General features: G+C 38.1%; 1 long non-coding RNA gene across 4 annotated transcripts in view; it reads left to right on the plus strand.

Moving 5' to 3' along the window:
• LOC311084241 overlaps positions 1–22,351 on the plus strand; it is a 529,672-nt gene that overhangs the window by 356,508 nt on the left and 150,813 nt on the right. The window lies entirely within an intron of this gene.

Genomic DNA, 22,351 nt, shown 5'->3' on the forward strand with positions numbered 1-22,351 from the left:
TTGATCCCGAAACCAGTGGATAACATTTATAATGTTTGCCTGCATTGTTACAACAAAATTAATCAGCGAATAATAATGAGAAAACACAATAACCTATATAATTGTTCATTTAGAGAAATTTGCATTTGGTTACCAGAGAGATTTGGTGTTTGGAAAATTTTATCTAGAAATACTTGAGTTTATAATGAGATCTCTTTTTTTATTATTGCAGACTTTACCACACTTTGGTATTTTAGCAAATCTGATTAAAATAACTCTTTTGAAACTCAAGTTGAAACACATGTTCCCTATCTATACGGTTCAATCGTACTGCGTCATACATTCTGCCATAGGAACTCAGATTCCTATCCTGATATCAAGCTGACTGATCGGCGCTCTGCAAGCAAGCGGATTGACAGCACTCTGCACTCGAGCTGATTCAGCCATCTCCCCTGTAGCCATCCGGCGTTTCTAAAAGAGCAAATTTCATGTGGCGTTGTTGCAAATGCTGCACCACGAGTGTGGCACGTTCAGGGCACCCCTACACCCATTTGATGAGCACAGTGAGTGCGTCACCTGTCTGGGGGCACGAGTGAGCTCACGTTGGCACAGTTCCCGTGTGCCTCACTCTCCCCAAGAGGATTCTCAGGTGCTCTACTACTGCGCAGTCAAGCGCCCCTCTTCTGGTACGAGCGGCCTGGTCTCGTTCAGGGGATCTGATCTCCCTGATGACAGCATGGTCGAGCTCACTGGATAACCCCACCCCCCTGCCGTCTAGAGATTCGAGTGACGCTAGAGCTGGAATTAACATTAGCTCAAATGATATATAGGGAATTTTAATAATTAATCAGGAATATGATTGATATATATAGCATATTACAGTTACATTAAATTATTAAGCTGAAAATAGATCGATTGTGTATATGAATGATCACCACAATGAGTTATGGTTCGTCATTAATATATCAATAGTCTTATTACAGATCGATTATATGAGATAACTTTTAATGAAATTAACTTAGTTATCGAACAATCTGTTCGTCCAGCAAACAGACGACTTCTTTATCAGCTCTCAAGAAAAATTATCCTTCTTACAAACTCCAAGAAAGATTAATTTTCTGGCCGTGAACATTAATCTTTCTGTGTTCATAAAATTAAACTACTCAATGTAGTGAATAATAAAAGCTTTGTAGCTATAGGATCAACAAATCAGGGACTTTCCGTAATGTGAGCATTTAGACAGAAGCAATCAAGAATATAATGGTTTTAATAAAATGAAACTACGAATACAGAATTCTACGTTTACACAAGGAATACATGTATATACAACCGGAGAAAACAAACGAAAACAATACGAGATGACGAATAACAGATGAGAGAGAGAGAGAGAAAAAGGGTGCGAGAAAAGGAGAGAAATGAGAGGGATCACCGAGATGATCACAGTACGGCAAAAATCACAGACAAAATGAACCTTGAAAGACAGCAAGGAAACAAATCACATTATAGTTCAATAAAACTAATACTTGCAAAATGGTTCTCTTTGTGTTGCTGAGGAAAGCAGAGCCGTGCGTGTGTTTTCCTTCAAAACTCTGGGTTGATAATTTGTTAAAAGTCCTTGTATTAGAAGCACATTCTTTAAGAGAGAGTTCATTAGTCCGCCACTGAATATCACACTTCAACAATCTCAAAACTCAAAACTAAAGAGCTGAGAGGAACTACAGCGGTTCCTGTGAAAGCAATCACACCGCTGGTCTGGTTCTTGAAGTTTGATCATTTTCTCAAGGCGATCGGCGCATACACCACATGATCCTCCTCTTTATCATCCTGTCAAAAACACAATACATAATAATAAATGCATACATGTCCTTGAAATCATTTTTACAAAATGCAGATATAAAGCCAGCCTCAAATGTGTCACAAAACATTGTTTCCTTCCATTTGTTTTTTAATGCTTGCAAAATAATACTGGCTTAAAAAAATTCCAATTCAAATGACAGATAGAATTGTGTTGGACTGTGATGTCATCAACTGACACAGGAAATGTTACAATATGTTATATATTGTTATATATTGTCAGAAGGACGTGACAGACCATGTATGGTTAACTGTGTATGTGACGTCATTTTGGGATGCGCGAACACATGAAGTAAAGTGGAAGCACTGAGAAGCATGCAGCTGTGAGATTCTTTATTTGTAGAAAATAAAGTGATTGACAGAGTGAACCAAGCATATAACAGGAAATACTTCATCAGTGGCTCATTTCAAACACTGAAAATATTAAAGGGGGTCATGAAATGAGTAATCTAAATTCCCTTGATCTTTTAACATATGTGACCCTGGACCACAAAACCAGTCAAATGGGGTCAATTTTTTTAATTGCACAAATGAAAACTGAATACATGACCTTTCCATTAATGTATGTGTGACAGGTTGGGAATCTGTAATGTGTGCTTTGGCTCATTGGCAGTAGGTAACTTTAATGGTTGCGTATATTTCAAATGGCAAGACATGCCCACTGGCGTTGAACCGCAGCTTGATATTGAGTACACCTGTGCAGTGCAATCATGGAGGTGTGTCAGGTTTTAGTGGCGTGATTAAAAGCCTGTTTAAGTGGGGCATTGCCATTCTTCTCTGTGCTGTGTTGTAACAGGCTACTCATTTCGATTTGCGTTGCCCTCTCTGGTGAGTTGTTTTCCGTATTTCCCTTTTCTCAGTCGCAGATTACAGTCTAAATATATGTTTGTCATCAGGAATGTGTGTGCGTGAAGTGGCGAGCGCAGGTAGCATCAAGTTCACTATAGCTTAAGAATTTCCTACGTTTCCTGTATACGAGGTAAGAAACGTTATGGTGGGTTTCCTCTTTTGGGAGGGGAGAAATTATGTACTATTCGTGTTTTTATTGCAGGTGCGGGCCAAGAGCGCTAGCTGCTGTTCTGTTCTGTTTTTTTATATTTATTTGTGTCACTGTTTTATTGTCCTGTTCGCACGACTGACTGCAGCGGACGTTGCGGTTTCGAACCGCTGTATCCACCGAGCTCTTTAACGAGCCCTGCTCGTTATGAACTGTGTTGAAGTATTGGACGTGTGTTCTATGGGCTGTTATATCAAACTAACACGCTGGTAGCTGGGTCCATTTGAAGGAGGGGGGGAGGAGGAGGAGTGTATTTGTTTTCTTTTGGTATTGCTTTTTTTTTTTTTTTTTTTTTTTTTTTTTTTTTTTTTATCACTTGTTTTAAGAAACTTTGTTCACTGATTTGCTGTGTGGTTTGTCCCTTTCTGTTAAAGTGGGTTTATTATGGTCTCTTATTAACTGTGGGTATTTAATTGGTAATTGTACGAGATCTATTTTTAGGATGTTTTAAATGAATGATTCTCCCTGTGCGAAATAAATATTGTATACTTTTTGAAAGTCACGTCTCTGTCTTTGATGCAATCCGAACCAGCAGGGTCCTTTTTGTTGTAATCCTTTTTGGTTTAACTCTCTCTTTTTGGGGGTATTTTTATTACTTGTACTTTCCTAGGTGGAGAAGTAACCTAGGTGGCGTAGTCGGGTGTTTCTAATATTTAGCCAAAGGTTACATAATGGTTTGTTAGGATCGGACACTATTTGGTCGAGATGCAACTATTTGAAAATCTGAGGGTGCATATAAATCGAACCTTGAGAAAATCTCCTTTAAAGTTGTGCATTTATGTTTGAGATTGTGCTGCATTCACTCCTAAAAATAAGTTTTATATTTACGGTAGGAAATTTACAAAATATCTTAATGGAACATGATCTTTACTTAATAACCTAAACATTTTTGGCATAAAAGGAAAAACAATAATTTTGACCCATACAATGTATTGTTGGCTATTGCCACAAATATACCCGTGCGACTTGTGACTGGTTTTGTAATCCAGGGTCACATATAAGATCCCATACGGAAATGTAATATATGACATATATGTCCCTATATCGCAAGTGACACCATCATATATGCTAAATATAAGACAATATATTGCTATCACATATATACATATCTCTAGATATATGTTGATATAAGTTTATAACATATATAAATTGTCCATATTAAATTAATATATTGGCATATTAATACAGTGTATATGATTATTGTTTATATAATTTTGTATGTTATGACCATATATGTCACCAATAGGTTTAATTTATATGTGCCGTCGTATATGCTAAATATAAGACAATATATTGCTATCACATATATACATATCTCTAGATATATGTTGATATAAGTTTATAACATATATAAATTGTCCATATTAAATTAATATATTGGCATATATTAATACGGTGTATATGATTATTGTTTATATAATTTTGTATGTTATGACCATATATGTCACCAATATGTTTAATTTATATGTGCCAATTTATTTAAACAACATACATTTTACATGCTTATGGTTTCCTTATTAATTCCTTATTTTCCTTATTTGAACAGCTTAAACTTAACAAGTCTACACAATCCACATTTCATTTCAATTTCTATCCCATTTTAGAATTAGCACAATTTTTTATAAATACAATTTATTTATTTGTATTATTATTTTACGTAATTGGCTCATAAAAACAACACAAATACTACACAAATTATATTTGCAAACTTTTTTTTTTTTTCATATCATCAATAACCATACATCAATATCATCATTCTAGAAAATACAATCATACATACACATTAAAACATGCACTTCATATTTAGATGCATACAGAATAATATACAGTTAATTATGTCTCCAAACCAATACCAAAAAAATCTAGGGACCCCATATATAATTTAAATGCATTTCTCTAGACTGCACTGATGCAGCTAAGTCATAATATAATCACATCTGTGCTGTCCCAAAGGCATGTAGAAACACTTTCTGTCTGCATTTCAGGCCATGCATTTAGCATGCGTCTCACCCCAATACGTTACGTCATTGCCTAATGCCTATCTTTATTAGGCGCGCCAAAATTCAAACGCAATCAAAAGACCGCCAACTACGTGCATCCAGAGACGTCACCAACCAACGGATAGAGAATGTTCGTCCTTGTCGAGTGAACAAAGAAGAAACGGATAACGTTAGTTGGAGCATTGTTCCAACATCACACATAAAAACTTAAATATTAATGATTTCTTAGACGGACTTGATGACAGATCTGTATATTTTTTTGAGAGGTGGATTGAAGAAAAGGCGGATGGCCTGAGTTCGAGGCAACGGTGCATAAAGTTGCAGGTAAGTTCATTTCTGAACTTTTATTATAATTCACACATTGATATTGCACAGTGAATAAATAATTTAAATAATCGCTGAACTGCATGATATTATAAACTATCAGAGGTAGCTAGTAGGTTAACGTTACAGATGATTGAGCAGATATTCAGTGTTTAACTGTTAAGTTTTTTATTTTATTATTTTTTTTATATATATTGAACGTTGCTATTAATACTGCTTTATTGTGTGCGTTGCATTTTCATGTTCTCATTTTCATGTTTAAGAGCTAACTATATATGAGTCCCAGATTATTACACTGCATCATTAAGATATGTGAGAATTTCAATTTCAACTGTCTGACACATAACATTAAGTTAGTGGAGAAAAAAAAATACAATATTTAACTTTAGAGTCTAGAACTAATACAATAGGCTAATACTCAAGTACAGTAATGATGGACCATCTAGCCCCAAAAAGGTCACAAGATTTTTTTTTTTTTTGTACTGAAACCCAAAACTAGCATCTGCAAATGTAAAAAAAAAAAAAAAAAATTGCCTACCCACTATAAAGTTGTTGCTTCAGGATAAAATAAAACAAAATCATTATTACATATAACTTTGCAAATGAATTACTACATTTAGAAATTAAATACTTAAAATGAATCAACCAAAGCTAGGAGTACCTAATAATCTACAATTTTCCCTAGATCTTGACAGGATTAGTCATCTTTCACAGCTAAGTACAAGCAGTCTGTCAGAGATGTTTATGTTGCTCTGCCTGTTTTTACTTATGGTAAAGCTTATAAAAGTCTATATCTGTTTACCTGTTTTAATGCCATCAGCTATTATCCACTCTGCTATTATTTATGAGCTTACTGTTTTGGGCAAGCTGATCTTCATTTTCTGCTAAAGAAAATACTGATACTGAAAATCTCAATTTTTTAACTGTTTTGCTTCCTAGAAATGCCAAAACTCCTTTGTACAATGGGCAAGCTGGGGAAATGGCTTGAAACGAAGGAGCAGAGCCCACAGGAACAACTGGCATCACCTTCCAGCTTACAGGAAACTGTGAGTATGCTGTATTCCAAACCACTACTGTAGGAACAGCTATAACAGCAAGGTACTACAGTAAAAACGTATTAAAACCAATTAAAATACCAAAAAACCCCAAAGAAGAACCGCATTCATGCACAAAATGGCGGCTAGCACAACACAATCTGAAGCATTTGTTTTGATAATGGATTGTCTGAAAATAATAATAGAAAAAAACAGGCGAATAAAAAAAACAGAAATTAAAATTTCCTGATAATTTACTCACCCCCTTGTCATCCAAGATGTTCATGTCTTTCTTTCTTCAATCGGAAAGAAATCACGTTTTTTAAGAAAAACATTACAGGATTTTTCTCCATATAATGGACTTCAATTGCAACCAACAGGTGCAAATCAGGTCCAAATCAATGCAGTTTCAAAGGGCTTCAAAGGCTCTACACGATTCCAGCCGAGGAATAAGGGTCAAACCATCTGTCATTTTCTTAAAATAAACATTTATATACTTTTTAACCACAAATGCTTGACTTTGGTGTTCTGCTTCTGCATGATGTATTACATTATCACATTGGAAAGGTCATGCGCGTGATGTAGGTGGAAGTACCGACCCAGTGTTAAAACAAACACTGTAAAACATAAAGGTAAAACATCGATGTCGGACAAATTTTGAAGTTGGAGGAGAAAATGAGATGGAGTTTTTCGGCACTGGGTTACGTGATGATGTAATATGTCGTGGTTTGGCTAGATAAGACCCTTATTCCTCGGCTGGGATTGTGTAGACCCTTGGAAATTGCATTGATTTGGACCTTCAAACTGTGCCATTCTAAAGGGTAGTTTAAACGAGAATGCACGCGTTGACGATAATGCATAAACTGACGTTGCGTGAAAATTTTAATTTAGTGTGTTTTAGGTGATTATAATTTGGATGTCCTTAGATAAATGTTAAAAAATTAAAATGCTTTTCTTTGTCTTTTTTACAGATGCAGTGATCCAGAAATTTCTTGGAACCACCAGGGGGCAATTAGGGGTAGCTATAAAGGTCACTGAGTTGAGGACATCCAAAAAGACTCAACAAACATGAGAAAATGAACAGGCTGTATCATATACCTGTTGGTGGATTTTCCTGTTCTGGGCTTGTTTTATGTTTTGTTGTAATATTGTATTTGTATATAATAGTGATGGGAAGTCCGGTTCTTTTCCGCGAAACCTAGTAGGTCTATACTGTACGTCCACTGAGCTGAGAACTGCTGAAACCTGAATATAGCCTATAGTCAGCAAAACTAAAAAGTCGATGCATGTCTCCAGTACGTTATGTTTTGATTAACACATTATAAACATTTACTTTGCACCCTTAAAACCTTGCCAAGAGTTTACGTCAAATATCAACTTACTTAAAACATTTTCAGGAACAGCTCATTTAATTTCTATTATAATAATAATTGTTTAGTTTTACAATCCATTCGTTTCCAATCTTTAAAATAATACAGTGAAAAGACAGTATGTGATAAACATGTTTCTTATATGTTTTATTTTGTTACACTTCAATGTTCAACAAAATACTTAAGAAACATGCATTTCATCCCTCTGAAAAAATTGCACGCATGCTCAGCTCATCAGGTTCTCAGTAGTCGAACACTTCTGAAATAAACAGTTCTCAGTTCTGTAGTACTGTACTGGTTATCCGAGAAGCGCTGTACCTGTATGTTCGGTAGTGTGCGCATGCTCAGTATCAGCTACTCGTGCTCATCACTTCTCTCAGCACAAAATGTCTCAGTTCAGTGAACTGTTGGAGTTACTGGAGTAAAATACTCCGGGATATTGTTTATGTCGAGTCAGAGGAGACTGTCAGGCATGTCCGAAAGTGAGTAGTTGTGGATCAACTCTAACGCAAGACACAAACTGTTACGAACGATTCACTAAAATAGAACTGGTTCAAAAGAGCGATTCGTTCACCAACCGGACATCACTAGTATATAATATAATTGTGTGTTCAGTAGTTTTCTAATTTTGTGCAGCTTAACAATTTTTCTTTTTAAATTAAAACTGTTTTAATAAAGTTTTAATGTTTTAACAGTTTTACTGTATTACTTCTTTTTTGCTAACTGCACCGTTTAACATTTAAGGCTTAGCCATGTCATGTGCATTGCATTGCAAGTGTGTAAGTACACGTCCATAACCTATATTTAAAAATTTGTAAGAAATTAATGAAAGCATGTTTTTTACATTTGTTTAGTTTTACATCATACATTATAATATTTTGCAATTAATATACATCATATAAGAACATAAGAAAATATATGTGCACACAATGTTTTTATACATGTCATTTAAATATTCCATATACATTTATCAAACATATATGTATATATTTCATTTTAAATATATAATATATATTAAGACTTCATAAAAAAAACATATTAGGGACATATATATGTCACATGTATGTAAGCAATATGCTATGCATATATGTGTAGTTTGTATATTAAACATTTATACAAATAAATATATGTCATGTATATTGATAATTATATATGTGACATATATATAAAATACTGTATTATACATACATAAAATATATGGGCTAGTTTTATATGTCATATATGAAATTGTTCCATTTTCGAATAGGTTTTATATATGGGCAGATATATATGTACATATATGTTTTCACTTTCTATGTGGATATATTTAATATATGTTTATTTCATATGTGTACATATATTACATTTCCGTATGGGAAGATCAAGAATGTCTTGTTGTATTTTGTTCAAGTTCTCTGATGGATGACTGAAGTTCCCGTAGAGTCTCTGCGTTGTGTATTTTTTCTTTTTCTTTTGGGATAGTTTGTTCAGCAATGGGTCTAGTTGTCTTCTTGAGGTTGTGGCTTCATATGCAGGTGAGACGGTCGTTGCATAAGGATCTCGGAACAGCCATCAAGTGGTATCTGCACAGAGGAAGAAAGAAAACAAGAGACGACAGAGCAGCATTTGTCCAAACACTAAGGTTGTAGCAGTATTTGTTTAAACACAGGTTGTATCGTTTTCAGAGTCTGCTGTTGTTGTTTCATTCTTTCCCTATTTCTTAATTTATTTGACACCTATGAACCAGTGAGGCAAGGATGGACTAAATGGGGAAAGGCCTATGAGGTAGTGTCTTCACCCTGGGTTCACCTCCCAGGGCACCTCACTTGTCCGTGTGTCCTATCCTAACCCTGTAGGTGCTACTACTCTTTGGCTCTCAACGAAGGCGGTCGCATTTTCTTCCCCTCCTGTCCCTTATCTCCCCTGCTTTGCTGCTCTCGTCTCGTCTACTGTCTTGTATGTACTTTGAGAGACTCTCTCCGCACTGCTCTCCAAACTAAGAAATTATGGATTTGATCAACTGGTCTCTCAACGCAATTGACACCATCTTCTCGACGAGAAGCTTGGGTTCGGGGGAACCTGACTGCCCTGCCGGAACATTTTTCCGTGGAGGACATTGAAGATATCTACCTATTCGGAACCATGATAACAGGCTTTCTGCTGTTTGGATTAGGCATTGCCCTGGTTTATCGAGGAATTAAGAAGACGGTGACAGCTGTCCAAAACCCCACAAGGCTGCCCGTCATGATTGAAGTGGGCAGAGCTGTCAGCACTCAGACTGTGACTATGAACCACAATATGGATAACATCATGGAGAAGCTCACAGCTTTGCAAAGGCAAATGGATCATTTCGGAGACCAAGATGGACCAGGAGCTGTGTAAATTGGAATGCGGCTACTCGTACCAAGACCAAACAATCCCAATCTTATCTGCTTTCGGCCCCCCTCAACCAGCACTGGCCTTGGCGAGGCTGCTGCTGGAACAACAACTCCCTCTGGAGAGAGCACTGCAGTGAGACGCTCTTGCGTTCCTTCCCCCATCCCCCACAAACACCTGCTGATTGTTGACTCTGTCTGGGACCTGATCAAGATTGACTCCATGGCAACTGCTGTGTATCGCTATGACATCCTGCGGACTGAGGCACCTAGATTAGGATGCCAGGCGTAGCGACTCTCCAGGCCTACACATACACAAACTCTTACATATATACAGATATGCAAACAACCTACCCCCCCCCCCCATCCCTCGCCTTCGACGCTTTGTACCCCCAGTCTGACAGGCGGGTCTGTGACCAGCGCCTGAAATGGCTGCAGGACCGGATGGCTGCTTGCCTGTGCTGGGTTACCTCCATCCCCCACTCCCCTCCCCTGTTGCAAGTCTTGTGTGTTCATGTTGTGTACTGATTATGTGCAAATGTTGCTGAGGTGTTTTTTTACTGTTCCCAAACTGTACTCCTTACAGGAGCATAGTCTGGGGGTTGCCTTTTTTTTCTCCTCACCTCTCCTCCTGTTATGCTGTATTTTTTTCCTCAATGCTCTGTCTTCCTGTCCTGTCTTCCCCCTTGTCATATTGTATGTATGTTTGTATGGACAGGTTGATGGCTAATTTCACTGGTACTTGTGACTAAGTGACAATAAAGGCTACTACTACTACTATAAATAAGTTAGCAGATGACAGAAACGTATTGTACTAAGTAACAGCATATCCTGCCTGATTGTTGCCTTTCAATAACCTTATGCGTATGCAATTATCCTTATGCAATAACATTTATATAAATTTACGGAAATTCACAAAATAATGCAATTATGAATTGCCACATTTCCATTCTCCAGTGAAAAATCAGTCCTAATAGGCATCATACAGTGAATGGGTGTCTGACTGGAATATTCTGTGGTATAACATTTAAGGCTGTGAGTCTTACTTAATGTCTCCCCAAGAAAGGCTGAGACAGTCACTTTCCTTTTGTTCTATTAAACAAAAATAAGTATTTCATCTTTGTTGTGAGTTACTGGGGAAATTAAGCAATCACAGCCTAAATGGTTAACACCGTATCAAGTTGCCCCACGAGTTTAATGACGAGGGGAGGGGCTGCTTCAGAGTATCAAGCAGGCTGAGCAGAAGCTGCGTAACCTTATTAAAATGTCTGAAAACTCTCATATTGTCTGAACTGTGATATTTATCCCACTGTCTTTCCTCGCCTATTCGGAGTGGATTAAACTCTAAACACCCATAGTCATACAGGTGCACAATTACACCTCGGTCCTGGTTAATAGCGCAATAGCGCAGTATAACTCCGCTCAATAGCGCAACCCAAAGTATCACTTCCTCAATTCTCTCAAACTCTTCTAACCAGACAGCCCTAACCAAAAAAATAAATTAAATCTTCCTTCCTTGTTTGTTGATTAGTCAGGGATGCCACCGGAGAATGATTGCCCGCACATTCTCCACCATTAACTGTAGGGGAATTTACAGTTAAGACCAGAGGACCAGATATGATGAATGAGGACCAGGATTCAGAGATGCGATCAACTGAAGCATTTTATAAATAATAAAAAAAAGTGCAAATATGCATCGTGCAGCAATCAGGGTAACATTCAATGAGGGTAATGGGAAGGGAAGTAGTTAATGCATAATGTATTCTTCAGGAGTCTGATGACTTAAGGATGAAAAAGTATTTTTGTCCTTGATTTCACACTCCTGTATCGTCTCCCAGGCAGTAGCAGTGTGAAGAGGTTGTGTTGTGGATGTTTAATGTCCCTGATGATGTTGTGGGCCGTCCTGATGACCCTGGAGCTGTAAATATCCTGAAGTGATGGGAAGGCTATTCTGCAAACTCTGGAGAGCTTTCCTATCCTGAACAGTGCAGCTTCCAAACCACACTGTGATCGAACTGTTAATCACACTTTCAACAGAACATCTGTAAAAGTTGCTGAGAATTTTGGTTGCCATGCCGAATTTCCTCAGCCTTCTTATTGGGATTTCCTCAGAAGCAGCTGAGTGTTGTGAGACCAGTGAGATCTTCGCTGATGTAGGTTTGAGGAATTTAAAGGTTTTCACCCTCTCCATCTCTGTCTCACCAATGTAAATTGATTTATGCTGCTCCTTCCTCCTCCTCCCATGATTGATAATCATCTCCTTGGTCTCATGTACATTTAGGATGTTATTATTTTCCTGACACCAGGCCATCAGTCCTGCCACTCTCTTCTGTATGATGTTTCCTCTCCACCAGTGATCAGTCTGATGACTGTAGTGTCATCCGCAAATGTTATGATCCTGGTATTTGTCTGAGAGACCACACAATCTTAGGTGAAGATGGTAAACAGCAGCGGGCTCAGGACCGAGCCTTGGGGGATCCCTGTGCTCACAGTTCGGATGCCTGATGTCCGGTCTGCTACACTGACTGACTGAGGTCTGTGCGTCAGCAAGATCAGCACCCAGTTACAGAGGAAAGGTGTCAGTCCGAGGGCGAGGAGCTTTTCAGAGCCTCTGTGGTTTGACTGTGTTGAATGCCGAGCTGTAATCAACAAATTACATTCTCACGTGTGTCCTTATCCTCCAAATGTGGCTTGCACACCTGACAAAACGGATATATTTTGACAAGATCTGGCGTTTAAGGCTGGATTTGACTATTATTATGTTTTATCTGCAGCGACTGCGTGATGCCATGATATCAATACGGACCAAAATCTTGGAGGAATGTTTCCAGCACATTGTTGAATCTGTGCCATGAAGAATTAAGGCAGTTCTGAAGGCAAAAAGGGGGTCTAACCTGCTATTAGCAAGGTTTGCATAATAAAGTGGCCAGTGAGTGAATTCATAGTTAAAGCTAAACTGTAATACTTACAGTTAAAGCTATTATTTTTCAAGAGTCTTATTTTGGATACTAGATGGCGCTCTAGTTATTAGTGGGATGTTGTTTTATTTGATGAAATTTGTCATGGTCTGTTAAACAATTGCAAATGAGAAAAATCAAAGTATTCAATTTGTTGAAAATGTAAAAAAAATAATAATAATTACATTTTTATAGAATCGAATTTTCATACTATTTTTTTTTCTGAATATGAGCATATTTCTTACACTCAATTGTAATGTGGAAATGTTCATTTGTTAGCAGTGTTGTTAGTTACTTACCCCCCAAAATGAAACTAAATAAGGTAACACTTTACTTGAAGGGGTGTGCATAAGACTGACATGACACCGTCATAATCATGACATGACACATGTCATAAATATGAAGGAGGTCTTATGCATGTTTATGACAACTGTCATTAAGTGTCATTCGCTCAATTATGACATTTTTAATGCAAATATGACATTGTGTGAGATGTATTTGTTATGGCAACTTGACATTACTAAGACAACACAACCTGTCATAAATATGTCATAAACATGACATAGCAGATTAATTATCAAACTTAAGAAACCACTTAGCTTTATGGGTTAATATATAGTATATATAATATATATAATTATATATAGACACACACACACACGCACACATATATATATATATATATATATATAGACACACACACACACACACATATATATATATATATACATATGTAACTATATATATATATATATATATATATATATATATATATATATATATATATCAGACAAGTAATATTCTTTGTCGTCACTTAAAAAAAAAAATATATATATATATATATATATATATATATATATATATATATATTCTTTTTTCCCCTATTTTTAATATATATATATATGTGTATATATATGTGTGTGTGTATGTGTGTTCATGTTTTTCTATCCAGGTGGGGACTTTAACCTGAATGCACACAGACTCATGGGGACTCGTGTCACAGTGGGGACCTAAATAGAGGTCCCCATGGGTAAACAAGCTTATAAATCATACAGAATGAGTTTTTTTGGAAGTGTAAAAATGCAGAAAGTTTTCTGTGATGGGTGGGTTTAGGGGTAGGGTTAGTGTAAGGAGATAAAATATACAGTTTGTACAGTAAAAAAATCATTAAATCTATGGAGAGTCCCCACAAAGATAGTAAACCGTGTGTGTGTTTGTGTGTGGGTGTGTGTGTGTGGCGTGGGCGCGATTGAACAGTGGACACATAAAAACATACTCCGTCATTATACAGGACGACATTCAAACTGCAAAGTGTTAACTTATATTTGTGTACAGTCGCAATAAAACACAACATTGTGCTTTTGTAAAATAATTTCAAGCAATCCACCCCCCGAAAGGCGCTCATTTTAAAATTAAATTAAAATGCTCATGGCTGCACGCCCGGGCATTCATAACGGTGCGCATCCACGGCGAGGAACGAGCAGAACAGAGTGAACGTTTTTCAGTTAATTCCTACTTCCATAGGAATTCATTTGAAAAGCTCGCTCAACCACTATCAATGTCAGTGCGGACGAGCATATTTTACTTTCGTTTTTAAGTTGGCGATTCAAAAGCCCCCAGCGGTGTCACACATAGATTAACCAGTGGTAAAATATTCTCAACGTCACAAACCTAGTATATTTTTATGTAGATACAATAGGCCTACCTGATTTTGAACACAAGAGGACAGTATAGCCCTATGTATGACTTGACTTTTATGGGACTAAATAGTACAATTACTATTTTTAAACTTATAAATAATTATTAAATTAAAAAAAAACAGAATAAAATGGGTTTAGTTGTGATATTTGTATACTTTTATATAGAAATAAATGTTTTTAATTACATTTTTAGAAGATGAGCCTTTTAGTTTCCTTTTTGTACATTACTTTAGTCCCTCACTATAGCAAAACGTTTGAGATGTTTAATATCCGTTCACAATTTAGCATCTTTAATGTATTTTCATCATTTTGAAAAAGTTTGGTGTGAATAAAATAAACCTAATAAAAAGGAGGAAGAGTAGCTAAAAACTCAGAGTCTGAAATATCCAAAAAATCCACATTCAAACCAAAATATCTGACTTCCTTTTGCTCTGAGCTAATAACTGTAAATTAGAAAGTTGTCCGGCTCGGTGAGACCAATATATATTCTGATTTCTGTAACTGTTGGTAAAACTAACCCCCCCCCACTTTTTTCAAAAGCATGTTGAAAGTGACACACTTCCTGCTGCCAGTTGGTGGCGCTATAACTTTGGCTCACAATAGTTACATCCATCTGATCGGCCTCTTACCACGAACACACTGGTGAAGTTTCATGAAGATCAGTTAATGTATGCAGAAGTTATACCACTTCGTGTTTCTCTTTTCTCGCCATCATTTCGTTTCCTCGCCACGGCCAAACCGTTCGAGATATCAAAAATCCGTCCGCAATTTAGAATCCTCAATGTCTTAACTTCATGCACACCGAGTTTGGTGGGGATTGGATGAATTCTCTAGGAGGAGTACTTCGCATTCCACAGCAAGCGTTTTCCAAACAACCCATAATAGCCGACTTCCTGTTGGGCTGGCGTAAAACTTGACCGGGGGAAAGTTGTTCGGCCCGATGAGATCTATATGTGTACCGAGTTTCATATTAATTCATGCAAGCGTGTTTGATCTATGGACCAAGTTTTGGGACCCCTTTCAAGGGGGCGCTGTTGAGCCCCCCTGCCACGCCCGGGTACCAGCTTCAGCCCGTCCCTGATGGCAGGGGGTTCTGACTTGTGTGCAAAGTTTCAAGAGTTTTTGAGCATGTTAAGGACCCCAAAAGCCCCTGAAACCTTGATTAACAATATAAAAGCAATAGTCAAATCCCCCCTCCCCTCACACACACAGAGACACAGAGAGAGGGAGAGAAAATTCTTCAGAAAATCCACATTCAAACCAAAATATCTCTCTTCCTGTTGGTCGGAGATAGATCATGTAAATTAGAAAGTTGTCCGTCTTGATGAGAACAATACACATACCAAGTTTTGTTGCTGTTGATAAAACTAACCCCCCCCCCCCACTTATGACTAAAGGTGGCGCTACTGAGCCCCTCACCACGCCCGTTTCTGAAACTTTGCACATGTCTACGGGCTAATAAATGTGATGTGTCTGTCGAGTTTCATGCAATTTCAAGTATGTTAAGAGTCTCAAAAGCATAAAAAAAGAATATTAAAGTTTGATGCGTTGCCACGGCAACAGTATCTAAGATATCAATAATCCTTTCACAGGATTACATCTGCCGTGTGTCTACATTGTACACATAAAGTTTGAAGCAAATCTGGTAAAAATAAGACAGTGATTTCAAAGCATTTTAATAGTGATGTACTTCCTGCTGCCTGTTGGTGGCGCTATAACTTTGACTCACAATAGTCACATCTGTGCGATCGGCCTCTTACAACGAACACACTGCTGAAGTTTCATCAAGATCAGTTAATGTATGCAGAAGTTATAACACACTTCCTGTTTCATTTTTTCGCCATAAATTCGTTTCCTCGCCACGGCCAAACCGTTCGAGATATCAAAAATCTGTCCGCAATTTAGCATCCTCAATGTCTTGACTTCATGCTGACCGAGTTTGGAGGAGATTGGATGAATTCTCTAGGAGGAGTACATTAAATTCCACAGCATGCGTTTCCAAACAACCCTAAATAGCCGACTTCCTGTTGGGCGGAGCTAATAACTTAGAGCGCGGAAGTTGTTCGGCCCGATGAGATCTATATGTGTACCGAGTTTCATATTATTACATGCAAGCGTGTTTGATTTATGGACACGTGTTCGGATCCCGTTCCAGGGGGCGCTGTCGAGCCCCCCTGCCACGCCCGGGTACCAGCCTCAGCCCGGCCCTGATGGCCGCGATTTCTGACCTGTGTGCAAAGTTTCAAGAGTTTTCGAGCATGTTAAGGGCCCCAAAAGTGCCCGAAAGGTTGACAAAATAATAATAATAATAATAATTAAAGCTGCAAGCAGCGATGAAAGGGCCCTCGCACCCGTGCCATCGTCACTCGGTGGCTTTAGGAAGACAGAGCATGGTTGGGCAATGTGCATTTAAGGAGGTATAGTTGTTGCTAGCATGTTTAGTATGTTTCTAGCATGCTTAGTACACAATAGTTATGTGGTTAGTTCTGCATTACTGTGTTAACCATGTCAGTTTTTGTTGCCAGTAGGTGGGGCTATGTCTATATCTGAATATCGCTATGTAGATGTGTTCAGTGCAGGACTTTTATCAAACGTGTGAAGTTTGGGCCAGATTGGACATTGTATGCTTGAGTTACAGCAGTTCCTATTTAATTGCAGTAATAGCATGCTTAGCACTTAGCTAAGTGTTTGCTAGCATGTTTTAGCATGTTTCTAGTATGTTGTTAGCATGTTTAGCACTTGCTGGCACTTTTTTATATGTTATCAGGAGTTCACAACAGGGTTAAACATGCCACTTCCTGTTGCCAGCAGGTGGCGCTATGACTGTAACTGAATATGTGCATGGTCATGAGTTCAGGACAAAACGCTTATCAAAAGTGTGAAGTTTGGCGCAGATTGGACATTGCCTTCTTGAGTAACAACAACATCCTGTTTCATTGAATTAGCATGCTTTAGCACTTAGCTAAGTATTGCTAGCATGTTTTAACATGTTTCTAGCATGTTTATAAGACAATGGCATTTTTAACATGTTGCTAGAACGGCATCAACGTGTTAAACATGACACTTCCTGTTACCAGTAGGTGGCGCTATTACTATAACTGAATATTCTCATGTAGATGTGTTCAGGCCATGACTCTTATCAAACGTGTGAAGTTTGGGGCAGATTGGACATTCCGTGCCTGAGTTACAGCAAATTCCTATTTAATTGCAGTAATAGCATGCTTTAGCACTTAGTTAAGTGTTTGCTAGCATGTTTTAGCATGTTTCTAGTATGTTGTTAGCATGTTTAGCACTTGCTGGCACTTTTTTATATGTTATCAGGAGTTCACAACAGGGTTAAACATGCCACTTCCTGTTGCCAGCAGGTGGCGCTATGACTGTAACTGAATATGTGCATGGTCATGAGTTCAGGACAAAACGCTTATCAAAAGTGTGAAGTTTGGCGCAGATTGGACATTGCCTTCTTGAGTAACAACAACATCCTGTTTCATTGAATTAGCATGCTTTAGCACTTAGCTAAGTATTGCTAGCATGTTTTAACATGTTTCTAGCATGTTTATAAGACAATGGCATTTTTAACATGTTGCTAGAACGGCATCAACGTGTTAAACATGACACTTCCTGTTACCAGTAGGTGGCGCTATTACTATAACTGAATATTCTCATGTAGATGTGTTCAGGCCATGACTCTTATCAAACGTGTGAAGTTTGGGGCAGATTGGACATTCCGTGCCTGAGTTACAGCAAATTCCTATTTAATTGCAGTAATAGCATGCTTTAGCACTTAGTTAAGTGTTTGCTAGCATGTTTTAGCTTCTAGTATGTTGTTAGCATGTTTAGCACTTGCTGGCACTTTTATATATGTTATCAGGAGTCCACAACAGTGTTTAACATGTCACTTCCTGTTGCCAGCAGGTGGCGCTATAAATGTAACTGAATATGAGCATGGTCATGTGTTCAGGACAGAACGCTTATCAAAAGTGTGAAGTTTGACGCAGATTGGAAACGTGTTAAACATGACACTTCCTGTTACCAGTAGGTGGCGCTATTACTATAACTGAATATTCTCATGTAGATGTGTTCAGGCCATGACTCTTATCAAACGTGTGAAGTTTGGGGCAGATTGGACATTCCGTGCCTGAGTTACAGCAAATTCCTATTTAATTGCAGTAATAGCATGCTTTAGCACTTAGTTAAGTGTTTGCTAGCATGTTTTAGCTTCTAGTATGTTGTTAGCATGTTTAGCACTTGCTGGCACTTTTATATATGTTATCAGGAGTCCACAACAGTGTTTAACATGTCACTTCCTGTTGCCAGCAGGTGGCGCTATAAATGTAACTGAATATGAGCATGGTCATGTGTTCAGGACAGAACGCTTATCAAAAGTGTGAAGTTTGACGCAGATTGGAAACGTGTTAAACATGACACTTCCTGTTACCAGTAGGTGGCGCTATTACTATAACTGAATATTCTCATGTAGATGTGTTCAGGCCATGACTCTTATCAAACGTGTGAAGTTTGGGGCAGATTGGACATTCCGTGCCTGAGTTACAGCAAATTCCTATTTAATTGCAGTAATAGCATGCTTTAGCACTTAGTTAAGTGTTTGCTAGCATGTTTTAGCTTCTAGTATGTTGTTAGCATGTTTAGCACTTGCTGGCACTTTTTTATATGTTATCAGGAGTCCACAACAGTGTTTAACATGTCACTTCCTGTTGCCAGCAGGTGGCGCTATAAATGTAACTGAATATGAGCATGGTCATGTGTTTAGGACAGAACGCTTATCAAAAGTGTGAAGTTTGACGCAGATTGGACATTGCCTTCTTGAGTAACAACAACATCCTGTTTCATTGAATTAGCATGCTTTAGCACTTAGCTAAGTATTGCTAGCATGTTTTAACATGTTTCTAGCATGTTTAGAACTCAATGGCATTTTTAACATGTTGCTAGAACAGCATCGTGTTAAACATGTCACTTCCTGTTGTCAGTAGGTGGCGCTATTACTATAACTGAATTTGAGCATGGACATGTGTTCAGGCCATGATTCTTATCAAACGTGTGAAGTTTTGGGCAGATTGGACATTCCATGCCTGAGTTACAGCAAATTCCTATTCAATTGCAGTAATAGCATGCTTTAGCACTTAGCTAAGAGTTTGCTAGCATGTTTTAGCATGCTTCTAGTATGTTGTTAGCATGTTTAGCACTTGCTGGCACTTTTTTATATGTTATTAGGAGTCCATAACAGTGTTAAACATGTCACTTCCTGTTGCCAGCAGGTGGCGCTATGACTGTAACAGAATATGAGCATGGTCATGTGTTCAGGACAGAACTCTTATCAAACGTGTGAAGTTTGGGGCAGATTGGACATTCCATGCCTGAGTTACAGCAACTTCCTGTTTCATGGCGAAACATCGAAATTTGTCAGGCCGCCGAGGACCCGCCCTTCGACGAAAACTCAAGATCTTCGCAATTTAACGTCGCAAAGGCCTTAAGATTACACTCACCAAATTTGAAGATGATCAGATTAAAACTGTAGGAGGAGTTCGTTAAAGTACGAGGCCTGAAAATGGCAAAAACTGCACAAAAATCTGAGAGGAAGTTCAAAATGGCTGACTTCCTGTTGTGTTTAGGGCTATGCTCCAAGAGACTTTTTTGTAGGTATTAGGTCATTACATGTATGTACCGAATTTCATGCACGTACGTGGAACGTTGCGGGAGGCGCACTCCGTTGAACTTTTATAGGTGGCGCTATCGAGCCATTTTGCCCCGTCCAATTCTGAAACCTATATCAGATGTAAATTTTCGCCAGTTCTGACGCGTGTGCAAAGTTTTGTGAGTTTTCAAACATGTTTAGGCCCTCAAAAATGCAATTAAATGCGGAGAAGAATAATAATAATAATAATTAAAGCTGCAAGCAGCGATGAAAGGGCCCTCGCACCCGTGCCATCGCCACTCGGTGGCTTTAGGAAGACAGAGCATGGTTGGGCAATGTGCATTTAAGGAGGTATATATAGTAGTTGCTAGCATGTTTAGTATGTTTCTAGCATGCTTAGTACACAATAGTTATGTGGTTAGTTCTGCATTACTGTGTTAACCATGTCAGTTTTTGTTGCCAGTAGGTGGGGCTATGTCTATATCTGAATATCGCTATTTAGATGTGTTCAGTGCAGGACTTTTATCAAACATGTGAAGTTTGGGGCAGATTGGACATTGTATACTTGAGTTACAACAACTTCCTTTAGCATTTCTAGCATGTTTTAGAACTTAGCTATGTGTTGCTAGCATGGTTCTTGCATGTTACATATTAAGTTTGGGGCAGATTGGACATTCCATGCCTGTGTTACAGCAAATTCCTATTTAATTGCAGCAATAGCATGCTTTAGCACTTAGCTAAGTGTTTGCTAGCATGTTTTAGCATGTTTCTAGTATGTTGTTAGCATGTTTAGCACTTGCTGGCACTTTTTTATATGTTATCAGGAGTCCACAACAGTGTTTAACATGTCACTTCCTGTTGCCAGCAGGTGGCGCTATGACTGTAACTGAATATGTGCATGGTCATGTGTTCAGGACAAAACGCTTATCAAAAGTGTGAAGTTTGGCGCAGATTGGACATTGCCTTCTTGAGTAACAACAACATCCTGTTTCATTGAATTAGCATGCTTTAGCACTTAGCTAAGTATTGCTAGCATGTTTTAACATGTTTCTAGCATGTTTAGAAGTCAATGGCATTTTTAACATGTTGCTAGAACAGCATCAACGTATTAAACATGTTACTTCCTGTTGCCAATAGGTGGCGCTATTACTATAACTGAATATTCTCATGTAGATGTGTTCAGGCCATGACTCTTATCAAACGTGTGAAGTTTGGGGCAGATTGGACATTCCATGCCTGAGTTACAGCAAATTCCTATTTAATTGCAGTAATAACATGCTTTAGCACTTAGCTAAGTGTTTGTTAACATATTTTAGCATGTTTCTAGTATGTTGTTAGCATGTTTAGCACTTGCTGGCACTTTTTTATATGTTATCAGGAGTTCACAACAGTGTTAAACATGCCACTTCCTGTTGCCAGCAGGCGGCACTATGACTGTAACTGAATATGAGCATGGTCATGTGTTTAGGACAGAACGTTTATCAAAAGTGTGAAGTTTGGCGCAGATTAGACATTGCCTTCTTGAGTAACAACAACATCCTGTTCCATTGAATTAGCATGCTTTAGCACTTAGCTAAGTATTGCTAGCATGTTTTAACATGTTTCTAGCATGTTTAGAAGTCAATGGCATTTTTAACATGTTGCTAGAACAGCATCAACGTGTTAAACATGTCACTTCCTGTTGCCAGTAGGTGGCGCTATTACTATAACTGAATTTGAGCATGGACATGTGTTCAGGCCATGATTCTTATCAAATGTGTGAAGTTTGGGGCAGATTGGACATTCCATGCCTGAGTTACAGCAAATTCCTATTTAATTGCAGTAATAGCATGCTTTAGCACTTAGCTAAGTGTTTGCTAGCATGTTTTAGCATGTTTCTAGTATGTTGTTAGCATGTTTAGCACTTGCTGGCACTTTTTTATATGTTATTAGGAGTCCACAACAGTGTTAAACATGTCACTTCCTGTTGCCAGCAGGTGGCGCTATGACTATAAATGAATATGAGCATGGTCATGTGTTCAGGACAGAATGCTTATCAAACGTGTGAAGTTTGGGGCAGATTGGACATT

The sequence above is a fragment of the Abramis brama genome (assembly GCF_963993115.1).
Source record: "Abramis brama genome assembly, chromosome: 6".
Taxonomy (NCBI): domain Eukaryota; kingdom Metazoa; phylum Chordata; class Actinopteri; order Cypriniformes; family Leuciscidae; genus Abramis; species Abramis brama.